General features: G+C 35.0%; 1 protein-coding gene across 1 annotated transcript in view; it reads right to left on the reverse strand.

Moving 5' to 3' along the window:
- The window catches only part of GLIS3 (GLIS family zinc finger 3), a 373789-nt gene that overhangs the window by 360930 nt on the left and 171 nt on the right, over nucleotides 1-12688 (reverse strand). The gene's annotated exons all lie outside the window — the stretch shown is intronic.

The following is a 12688-nucleotide window of genomic DNA, read 5'->3' on the forward strand; positions in this document are numbered from 1 at the left end:
ACCCAAACCGATTGAAGGTCTGGGGTCTGGTTAGTCTCCCCAGGATGGGGACGATATGTGACAAACGCTCCTTTCCATGTACGTTTGCCACGGACTCCTGGAGGAGTATATAAGCCAGCCTCCTGCCCACGACTATGGTCCAGGTCTGGGACATCGTTTGGGAGTTATTATATATGTAGCTGGATAGAGGACCTAACTACACTGCATGGATCTGAGCGCTATTTGAAGAACTATGTGTCGTCTAGTTACTGGGAGGGGAAGGGGCTAATCACTGCTCAGCACCTTGTTCCAGTTCATGGAACATTCAGCGGGGAAAGTCCTTGTAAGGACTACAGCTCCCAGGACTGTGTGTCGTCCAGTCCCTGGGAGTGAATAGAGCTAGTCCCCTATCCTTTTCCAGGGTGGAGAGGCTCCAGGAGGACTCCAGTCAAGCCAGGATGATTGTGGCAGAAGCACTGAGATTTTCCCCTGTTCCAGCTAGGAAGCGGTCCTTGGTGGAGGTACAAGGAGCTCCGCCACACTTAACAAGGAAACACAAACCAGTATTGCAGCCATAAAACTCATTACATATTATAAAACCCAGTTGTATCTACAGCCAGGATGGAGAATTTTTAAAAATCATCTATTTTGGCCTAAATTCTGCAACTTTATTTTTTATACAATCCAATTCAGAGCTTAGAGTATAAACCTTTTTATGTAAATATATGTTCAATTTGAACAAATGCTTCTTTAAATATTTGCCTGATCTGGTTTCCAATTAGATTTTTTTTCCCTGAATATCTGTATTGTTTTTTATTATAACATAATTTAGGATATTCTACGATAACAGATTACAGTTGATACTTGTAGAAGGTGTAGAACATTAGTAGCAAATATAATAAGAATACATGACGTAGTTATAAAAACAACAACATTCTACCAGAGGAATGTGCATTTCATTCACAGATTTCCATTGAGAAGGCAAAACACTCCCCAGGAGAAAGAGTCTTCATAGTCTTCCATTGAGAATGCACAACATCCCACCAGGAGAAACTACATTCTCTTCATAAACTCAAACACATAACACTCCACCAGGAAAATGTGTATTCTCTTCATTGATTAGTATTAAAAAACAAAACAAAAATCTTGCACTCACTGACAGGCGAAAATTAGACTGTTAACTTTGTATAAATGTTCTGCACTTTTTTTAACTGTTGAATTCCATGATTCATGATTCCATGATTCTAATTTCTGTGTTTATGCTGGACAGTGTCCAATCAAATGCTTCTAGTAGAGAAGTATAGATATATGACAATCGATGTTAGTCTAAATAAATGAATAAAACACTATTAAAACAATACTGGATATTTTACATAGTGTATGTAATAAAATCTGTACATTGTGCAGGACTAGATCACAAAATTTGTTTTTCCGATATTGCAGAGAAGACTGCAAACGTAGAAGAATTCTTATTTCTTCCTCTGGAGCTTTGTTTTCTTCTTTCTTTGTGTTTCTATAACATTATCTAATTTTACACAAGAGGCTGCTTTGCACTTGCAGTCAATTAACAGAGCAGACGATAAGGACTTCTAAAGTAAGCACAATTTGCATGTAAGAGGTTCCAAAATGGTCACTTCTTTGCAGGAAGTGAGTAGGGAGTTGGTTAAAGTCACAATCAGGCGAAGTATGGCTAAAGAAATAAAGTGGTTTAACTCTGAACTGTCAGAGAATTGCTTAGACTAACTCATATATGTAATATCTGCACGTTATTGTTACAAATATAGTCCAAAGTCTTTAGCCTCCAATACTCTAAGTTTTGCCCTGACTGCTAAACCTAATATAAAACCCCACTGTGTAACCTTAATCTTGTATATTTAACATTGATATATAGGACATCAACCCTTATATAACAATAACTCATTACTGTAATTTGTAGCCCAGTCATAAACATAGCTCTAACCTAACCCTTAGAAAAAGAACATTATATACTGGGAACGAATACGACTTATTTTATATTTAACTGATGTATGATTATTAACTATTAGCTGGCAATTAAGACAAATATTCAATGAACGAAATTGTGCAAAATGCTGACATCTGACAAATATCATGAAACACTGGCAATTGCTGCATAGTACTTCATCCTAGGCCTCCCATGTGATCAGAAATCTCAAACTCTAGTACCCCAGATGTTGATGGCCAAAAATCTTTGAATGTAATAGATGTCCAGAGAATTGTGGGAGTTGTAGTTTATATGGCTGATCTATATTGTGTGTAGACAAATATTTCTTTTTAGAAGATAATGGTATTTTAATGGAATTCAGAACCGACATATTTGGAAAAGTGAAATTAGGGGCATGCATATTAATATGCTTATATTAATTGCTATATTAAGGTAACCATTCGGCGTGCAAAGATCCATGATTAATGAAATTAGCTAAATAATAATTTCCTATCTACTCCATATACCGGTATACTCAGATAAGAAATACACTTCTAGAACACACAAAAAATAGCTCAGTTCATGATTAAACTAAACAATAACCCAACATGAAACAGAGTCAGCTCTAACACGAGTGGATGGATGGATTTCATAATACACAAAACAGTATAATTGTTTGTACATCATGCTAGCATAACTGTCTCTCCACCATTCTCAGGTAGGCCCCTGAGATCAATGTAGGGGACTAAGCAGATATTCAAGTTGCATTGAAAGTAAAACCACATATTCTACTCTTCCACACAAGACCCTGCTGTCTCCGGCCTAGAATACATCTCAGTGCAGGTCAGCCAACCATTACACTACAAATGACATCACAATCTCCTGCAGTGCACTGTGAACAAGTGGTGCAGCTTATATCCAGATATTTGGGTTTTCAACCCCAAAATTTCCTTTGTAGCTGTCAGGCTTGTTGCAAAACAGAGCACCTAGTTCAGTGCACCAGAGACTGCAAAGGGCATGTGATGTCACTTTCGCTTTGGCTGATCACAAGTAGTGAAACAGGATGCTTGGATGATGTCATTTATAGGAAACGTCTAATGCATTTGCTCATAAATATATGTCATAGGCTAATAATGGCTTTAATATCTTTAATGGACCACCAGAGAGTTCTACAGGTGTTGTTAAGCAATAAATTAAAATGTTAAAATAGAGGATATGTGTTTTGTTACAGTTGAAGATAGTTTTTGTTCTGGGTAAAGCTGTAGAACATGCGGTATATATTAACTTTAGGGGTGTATTTTCTCTTTAATATGGTGACATATATAATATTTTCCAGAATCTAGTTAGGGTGAGGGGGTATACGTTACAACTAAGTACTGTTAAATGTATTCCTGGAACACCCAATGTAATAGCAAATTTGTTAAACAAACACTATAGTGTTAGGAATACACATCTGTGGTAGGAATAAAAATCAAGGACAAGGCACCCAGACCACTTCATTGAGATGAATTGGTCTGGTTGACACTAGTGTTCCTTTAAAAAGAAAAAAGGTGGGTGAAGAGGGGGGGAGTTACTGCCTGAGTGGACATGATTTCAGGTGAGATAGTTGAATGATTGGTCCTCCAGTTCTAACATCTCCAAGTCACAGGATCAATCCCTAGGAAGAGGTTGACAGTGAGTAACCTAACAACTTCCTTATTATGTTCTTTTAATTTAAATACAATTTATTTGAAACATGGGATGCATAACAAGCACATAAAGGTAAAACAAATATGCCGGTGCCACGCATAGATTACGTGCCACGCATAAAAACATTACAATTATCTAAATGTATACAATATTAATTTCTTTACACAAATTAATTGAGATAAATATAAGATGTTAAAGATTACGTGGTATCTTTTATCTTGTAATTGAATTAAAAACAACATTTGTGTCTCATATAGTAAGTGTTTGAAAATGCAATTTAAAAAAACAACAACAGATAAATACACTTGCTTATAAGCAATGAACCAGGTGTAAAGAACCTAAAGTCATTTTTGGGAATATAACGACATAAATTGTTAAACCAATATAGACTTAAAGGGACTCTATATAGGCACTAAACATTGTTTAGCTTAATGAAGCAGTTTAGATCATGCCCCCACAGTTTCAAAGCTGTATTCTCTGTCATTTATGAGTTAAATCACTTTTCTTTCTGTCCTAGGCACATCTCCACTGGATGTGACTGACACAGCCTGGATGAAAAAATTGTTTCATTTTCAATCACATGTTTACTTGCTTTAGAGGTTTTTATTTCATGCTCTGTAAATTGAACTTTAGTCACACACAGGAGGCTCCTGCAAAATTTAGGAGGATGTTAAAAAAGCAAGAGATAAGAAATTCCAAGTTAAACAGAATATGCTATAAAGGAAGTTTAAACATTAGATTTATCTTTACAGGAAGTGTTTAGGAAGGTTGTGCAAGCCACATGCAGGGAGGTGTGATTAGGGCTGAATAAACAAAGTTATTTTGCTCCTAAATGGCAGAGAAATGAGCAGTGAGACTGCAGGGGCATGACATATACCCCAAAACTGCTTCATTAAGCTAAAGTTATTTTGATACCTACAGTGTCCCTTCAATGTATGTACATGGGCAACATGCTGGTGCACTCAGGAGTCTCCCATACCCCTTCTCTTTGCCTGAAAAAGTATCCATGTAATTTGTCTCACCAATGATTGATATAGAGTATGGAATAAGGGAGAAGGGATGTAATTTACAGTACCTCTGCAGAGATATAGATTTATAGAATGGAGCACTGGGAGATAATTTTGTTTCTCTGTTGAATGAAATCAGAACTGAAAAAATTATAAGATAAATGGGGCTTTATAAGCTAAATTCCATTCTGGCTGCAAACAAACGAATGTTAGCACGTGTATACGCATTGCTGGTAGGGTAAGGTTTAAGCTCTAAAACGAGAACTTGGAAACTAGCAATACCTAAATGCACCCTTCCTAGTTAAATACTTTCATATTATCTATATGAAAGAAGCCAGGTCATACAAATGTCATATACAAAAAGCAGAGATGTATGCAATTGTGGACATTTTATCTCTGTTTGATATTAATTTATATCTGATCTCATTAAACACACGAAAACGTGAATGCCAAGTTGTCGTACTAAAGCCAAAATGCATTAGGAAATATTTGTTTAGTATGATTATGTGTGATAGTGCCAGTGATTGGCATTTTCTGCCACATTCATTACCTTTTTATTCTTATGATGTCGTACTAAAAAATAATCTGCAGATGACTTCAGCAATGAATGGTGTTTCTTTTTTCTCCATCTACTTGTCAATATGAGACAAAAGCTGGAGATTAGTGGTTAGTGTTAAGAAAAGTAAAGTCACTGGAGGTTGAAAAGCTATTGTGCACATGCAAACATTAATTCAGTTGCTCGTTTAGAGAGAAAAAAAAACATGCTGCTCTTATAAACAGCTTTGAAACAAATAATTTGCACGAGAAAGCACTATGTATGTCATATGAAATGGCCATTACACATTACATACATACTAGAGTAAAGTGCTCTTTCATGCAAAACAAACTGTGCATATTTGAAGAGCGGCATTGAAAACATGTCCCAGATGAAGGAAAATTGGCTTTAGCCACATTCTCACCCGGCAATTGCTTCAAAGCACTTAAAGCACTGTTTTTGGTGGAACTTAAACTGATTTTGTAAAGAGTAAGGATCACAGTTGCCACTTCCTAGATTTTTGCACAACACAATAGTAAACTAAAGATGGGTATTTTTTTTTTTTTTTCATTTACATCATATGCCAGATTGTCAAGACAAAGCCAGCACGTGCTGAAAATAACCATTATGGTGCAGTGGTTGCAATCTTATGATCATATTTCGTGATAGATGCACATCAAAGGTTTGGGAAGTTGAAGATGGGAAAGTTTGGGAAGTTAGGGAATTGAGATAGGCATGGAGTGGGGCCAGTGAGAGCTTGCCTCATTGAGCGTTACTAGTAAAAGGGAGCGGGCCATGCCAGGATGGTGTGTATGGCCATCTCCCTGCACTCCAACACTCAAGGAGTGTTGGGGGTATATAAAAGTAAAAGCTTGAGCAGGCATGAGCTGAAAGTGCTGCAAAGGTAAATGCCTGCAGCACGCTTCATCCCAATATAGCAGTAAAGGGCAACTGTCACTAAGAAAAACATAACAGAGACTCTCCTTCATCCTATATTTCTCCCAAAACACCAGTAGTGAGACTTTGGTGTTAAAAAGGAATAGAAGCTAAATGTTTGACAATACTTAAGATAAAAAAATAGTTACAATCCCACACATGCAAGCCTACACACACACACAAACATGCATGTTTATCATATACCATATGTGAATGTGACACTGAAGGAATCTCTGCCTCTGCCATATTCACCCTGCAAGAATTTCAGCCGGGGCTGCTTACGTGCACAGCAGTGCTAAAGCAGCAGCAGAAATCTATCTATCTATCTGTCTATCTGTCTATCTATCTATCTATCTATCTATCTATCTATCTATCTATTTATCTATCTATCTATGTATCTATCTGTATCTATGTATCTATCTATCTATCTGTATCTATCTATCTATCTATCATATGTTTTCTAGTTTAGGTTATAATGCCGCTAGTACTGACCACACCAGTTTTTTTTTAAAAAAAAGTCATACACTCAAATTAATACGTGTTAAGACACTTGGAATTCTGCAAGAAGTCTGCAAACCTCTCCTCCAGGCTGTGAGTCAGAACAGGTTTGGGGCAATCAACAAAAAAACTATTTATATGCAAAATATGGGCACTGTGCTGTTGTCTCTGAAACCTCATTGGTTGTTCGGTGGTTCTCTTATGTGGCAGTGCCCTGTGGTAGAGTCTGGCAGGCATAATTTAACACTTTGAGTTACAGAGATTTTAATAATTAAATGGATACATTAGTCTGCAGTGCTATAATTAAATTCCCTTTACCTTAGATTTGATTTTAAAATCCTATAGCACAACAGACGAACAGAATATAGTAAAACTGAATTAAAAAAAAAAACCTTTAAGCTGTCACAGCTGTCATTTACTGTTCTGCTTCCTAGAGTGAAGCAAAATAAAGGAGAACAAGGAAAGAGCAAAAAAAAAACACAAAAAAACAATGTACAGGGCATATTCAAAGAACAGAGCGTAATGTCAGCGTAATGTCAGCGTAATGTCAGTTTAACTCCTGACTTAAAAACCTCGATTGATGACTTGAAAAAAAATTGATTAGGAAAAATATCTTGGTCAGTTGTTTTTTGCCTCACATTTGCAAGTCAGTTGGTAATGGTCAACCAATCACCTTTTAGTAAACAAACCCCCAAGTTAATTTAATATCTGCTGGTTTTGAAAAAATCCCCAATCCAGTTATAGACTCAACTTGACTTTTATTGCCTACATGTTGCAATTCAGTTTCACTACAAATTGGTGTTTACTCAATAAAGCCCTAAATGTTCTAGATATCACAATTCTATTGACCATAAGGGGAAAATGTTTTCAGATAAATTCCAATCTGGTATAGTCCCAATGTAACAATTCACAGTGGATTTTCTTAGATTAAAGGGACATCTTAATGTAGTGATTCTGGTGTCTATACCCTGTCCCTACATGCTTTTCAATGTAAATGCTGCCTTTTCAGAGAAGCGTATTCAATGCATGGTGTTTAGCGGTGCATGCGCAATAGCCTCCCAATGCTTTCCTATTCCATTGGATTGTCTGAGATCATCAAGATTGAAGGAGGTGGGGTCAGCCGCAGTGAGACCGGCATGGTGTGGGAGAAACCTTTTATCTTAACACCAAAACATTTATTCCAGTACTATCGTATTAGAAATACATATTTGCTTTCCTGACACTACAGTGTTCCTTTAAATATTTATTAAACATCTATATCTTTGGTAACACTGTTGTTTCTACATTCTCAGAAATAATCTAGTGAGATACATTGAAGTCTGCATGCTGTTATATATATAAATTGAAAATCATGATTACTATCAAGCTTGAGCCATTTTAATCTGGAGAGCAGTATGCACTAAGTAGCACTTAGAGGATAAAGGGTACGGTAACCTTACTAATTTGTTGTATTTATATTGAAGCATCGTTTTGAAACTGTAAAGGTGACAAGTATTTGTTTCCTAAAATGTATTAATGACTGTTGTTCATGTCCTATAGCAGTCAAGCCTGTATTTTTCACAATGGCTTTAATCACAACAGTGAATTGTGATGAGTTGACAATGGACTTGTGAATTCAGGCCAAAATAGTGTGGTAAAGAAAAATCTAAACCATTCCGACTTTTTACCAAATTCCCTATTTTGCCATAAAAGTTGAAAGGCAGTTTTCATTTCAGTACAAGTCACTGTTTTGTTCAAGCTTTAGCAAATGATTATTATTATTTTTTATTTTTTGCAATAACGGCCAAACATATTTTCTTTTCTACTTTATTGCAATTATCACATATTTAGCCTCGCAATTCACATAATAAAACCCTTGATTAGTTTGTTGGAAATCGTTTACTTGTTTTTTCTTACGGGCTTAAAAGATCTGAGCTTTTCAACTAAAAAAAAAAAAGGTCAATGGGTTTAACACTTTCAGGCTTATTCTATATAATAAGGTGAAGATTGATGGGAATTCAAGGTGAAATTAAAATTTAAGGCCAAAGTAGCTGAATTGGAAGCATAGCTGACTTAGAGAATGTTTCCAATTCTGCTATTTGTGCCTTAAACACGGCTAACAGGGTTATTTACTAAAGTGAGAATTCAAAGTGAATCTCAAATCTGAATTCAGAATAGCCAAACTTGAAAAATTATCTAAGTTAGTTATGCTTCAATTTCAGCTAATTTTACATTTACTTTGAATTCTCAGTTTAGTGAATAACCCTGAATGCCACAAAATCACACGTTCTTTAACATATGATGTGTATGTGTGTGTGTGTGTGTGTGTGTGTGTGTATGTGTGTGTGTGTGTATGTGTATGTGTATGTGTGTGTATGTGTGTGTGTGTGTATGTGTATGTGTATGTGTATGTGTATATATATATATTGAAAATGGCTGGTTTGTTACATTGTAAAGGTATTACCAAAAACAAAACTGCTTTCATTAAAATGTTTAAAATTTCATTTTGGCCTCAAAATGTTTCAACATAAGACGTTTATTCATTAAAAACTAAAGTGGTAATATTTAGGCTAAAATTTCTAAACATTTTTTGCAATTACATATTTACATAAAAAAAAAAATCCCAACATCACAAGGTGACAAACTAACTAACGTTTAGAAGACCTAAGAAGTTGCATAGCTGATGAAAGTTTTTTACAGAATAATTGTTTCTGAGAAATGTTAAGGATAATGGTAATGTTAAATATACCCTTTCAAACTGTCAAATGTTTTTGTTTACTATGTCTAGTGTCCTGCATTTTACAGATATCCGTTGCAGCCCAGCAATGTATGTATGCACCTAGATACAAATCCCTTGGGTGCATTATGTGAGTCGATTTAGTTTGTCACAAATAGCTTTCCAGAACTAATAAATTACTAACTGACCAAACATTGTGTAGAATCAATTTCCCACTGACACAAAGTAATACTGCTAATGTTCATACAGGAATAACTATGTCGTTTAAATGGAATATATCAATGTTTAGCAATGATAAACAAATACGTGATAAGAAATTATGAGAGTCCCCCTAAATTACATAATTACTTTATATATAATCAAACAGACATTGTTTTGTTTTTTTTTTGTCTTAATGTCATACATTTGGACACTAAAGTAAAACTATATTTCTTCCATTATAAAAAGTGTCTGTTATTAAGCCCTTAAGGACCGAACTTCTGGAACAAAAGGGAATCATGACATGTCACACATGTCCTGTGTCCTTAAGGGGTTAAGCCCTAAAAACATCTTAACAAATAAAGTTGATGTTCTAGAAAATTTCAGAAAATTTTCCAGAGTTCACTAAACTGGCTAAATGCTGGCGTGAGCTATCGCTGCATTCCACAGGTCTGTAAGGCACATAGTGATAGACTAAGTGTGTTACACTTGCATCAGACTTAGTGAATGTCACTCAAAGAGTTGGAGTTAGCCAAAAGCTGAATAGTCCGGGAATAGCCATTGTTAAAAGCCTGAAACGACAAGAAGACCTGACGTTGACTGTGGTCAATCTTAAGACTAAGAGGGCAGTTTGTGCAGCACTGTAGATGATTATGCAATGGCACATTCCAAAAGACCAGTTTAATGCAACACAATGTGTCACGTAGGAATTCCTTCCCCCACAGAAACTGCTTATTCATCCAGTTCAGAGCTAAAAAGTAATATTTCTGGACTACTTTCTAAACTGATTGCGACTATTAACATATATTTCAAGCTAAGCACCCATAATGCCGATCTGTCATTTAGCAATTCTTATTATTTTTAATAATCATTTAGCGCCAACATACCATGCAGCACTGTACAAAACAAAAGTAAGAAAGAATGTCAGACAAGGTAAGGTGAACAGAAACAAGAAGTTAAATGAGCCCTGCTCAAATAGGCTTACGTATCCCTTATGCAAAAGAGTCCTGTTTTGTTTTTTTTAAATACTAATACCGAGGTAAGCTGCGGCCCTTCCAGGAACACTCAATGGGGTACACAAATTCACACCAGAGAGAAAAACATATATACTCAAAGCAGCAAATGATACAAAATAAAGAAATTCTTCTGGGATGAAGAAATAGGAGGAAAATGGTTTTCCTTTAAAATTGTTCTTGACAAAACAAAAAGTCTTCTAATTCTTTATGTTACAATTTTGCAATTTAGGCTTCATCACTGACATGACAAATCACACAAAAATAAATACTACAGTATAATGCCAGTACTAAGTGTCCAGACATTAATATAGTTATTTCTCTAACTCATAGGGGACTGTCAGTTAAGTGAGTAAGAAAAACGTAAACTGACCACAATTTCTTTTGCCTGCAATCCTCAGAGAGCGCGGATTCATGCTTTCCAAACCAGCCTGGAACCAGTTCAAAAAGTCCGTGTCATTTCTAAGACTACAGAATAAGAAAAGCACAATGTCTCCTTAAAATGAAGCCATCTGGCAGAAATAAAAAACTTGGTAAAGTTTTCGTGGCTTCCTGACAAAAAATAAATTTTATGAATCTCTTTCTGGAGTGATTACTCTGTGGTATACAAACAAACAAAATCTTCCACAGATTAACCTGGCAGATTATATCATATTAGTGTTCGACACTCAGAGAAGTAAAAAAAATAAAAAATAAATAGATTTGACTTCATACCTGTCAGTAATTCGTAATCAGATACACAATAAATATAAAAAAATACATTTATTCAAACCAATAATAATTTATACTAAATGGAGAATTTTAGGCAATTTACAATCTTCTCTTTGTGTTCTAAGTCTTTTTTTTTTTTAAATTTAAGGGATTATTAACGGAACAGTGACTGTGACAAGCTGACAATCAACTATTAATTAACAGAACCTTTATACATTTATACGGTTATTCACGAAAGTGTGAATTGTTCAGAATTCAAAGTGAATTCAAATTGAATTTTGTTCAAGCTCAAGTTCAGCTCAAATACTAGGAGAATTCTCTGAATCAGAATTATTTTCAATTTGGTTATTTTGACTTAAATTTTTAAATTCAGTTTGAATTCACTTTGATGTCCTAACAGTTTACACTTTAGTAAATAAACCTGAAAATGTTCCAAAAAAAAATTCCAGTTTGAATTTTTTCACCTAAACTTATTAAGATAGATGTCAAAGCGTCATTCACTAGTCAGGACTTACTGTGCACAATAGACAATGCGCTGCTTATCAATCACAGGGCTGTAGAGCAGATACAGCGTAAATGTATTAAGAAAATGCAGTCCAGCCCCTTCCTATAAATACACCTTACTTGTTCCGTAAAAGTAAAAACATACACCGGTGCATAATATCTTGGTGATTCGTGAATAACTGATAAACAATGTACGCAGTTTGGGTTATTTAAATTAATTACACAACCCACCCATGCGCAGTCCAATACTATAAAAAAAAGACACAGGACTGGATAAAAATCACATGACTACAATATATAGAACTGCATTGTTCTTGAGAATGCTTGGTGAATGGTCTCACTTGCTCTGGCTCCTAGAAAAACCAATCATCATGATGGTACTCTACATATAATATAACTGCAATACATTATCTTACACTATCTGACAGCTCGAAATGTGGCTATTTAAAAAAAATATTCTTATTGTGTCAAATGTCATTGTTTATATGATATGAAAAGAGATGAAAATAGTGTACTTTTGTGATAACTAGTAAACATACTAAAATTATAAAATAATCTTATGGTTGTATCTATCTATCTGTCTGTCTATCTATCTATTTATCATGCATGTAGTATTGTATAATTATTATTATTATTATTTTATTATTTATATAGCACCATCAGACTCCGTAGCGCTGTATAATGAAATCTAGTCAAGAAATAAAATGTTCTAGGACCTGGATAGGAAATTTGTGGCCTAGTACTGGAACAGAAATACAATTGACACAATGGTCACCCAATAAATAAAATGAGAAGAAAAAAAATAAAAGGAAAAAAAAAAAAATGATTATACCACCATCTTTACCATTAATTTGTATTACATTTTGGCTTCACCGCCATTCAATTCTCCAAACCATCTATTAGGACCATACACACATCAACTATATAAACATATGAATTAAATGTACATCTATATCTCTC

This window comes from Pelobates fuscus, chromosome 5, assembly GCF_036172605.1.
Source record: "Pelobates fuscus isolate aPelFus1 chromosome 5, aPelFus1.pri, whole genome shotgun sequence".
Lineage (NCBI taxonomy): Eukaryota > Metazoa > Chordata > Amphibia > Anura > Pelobatidae > Pelobates > Pelobates fuscus.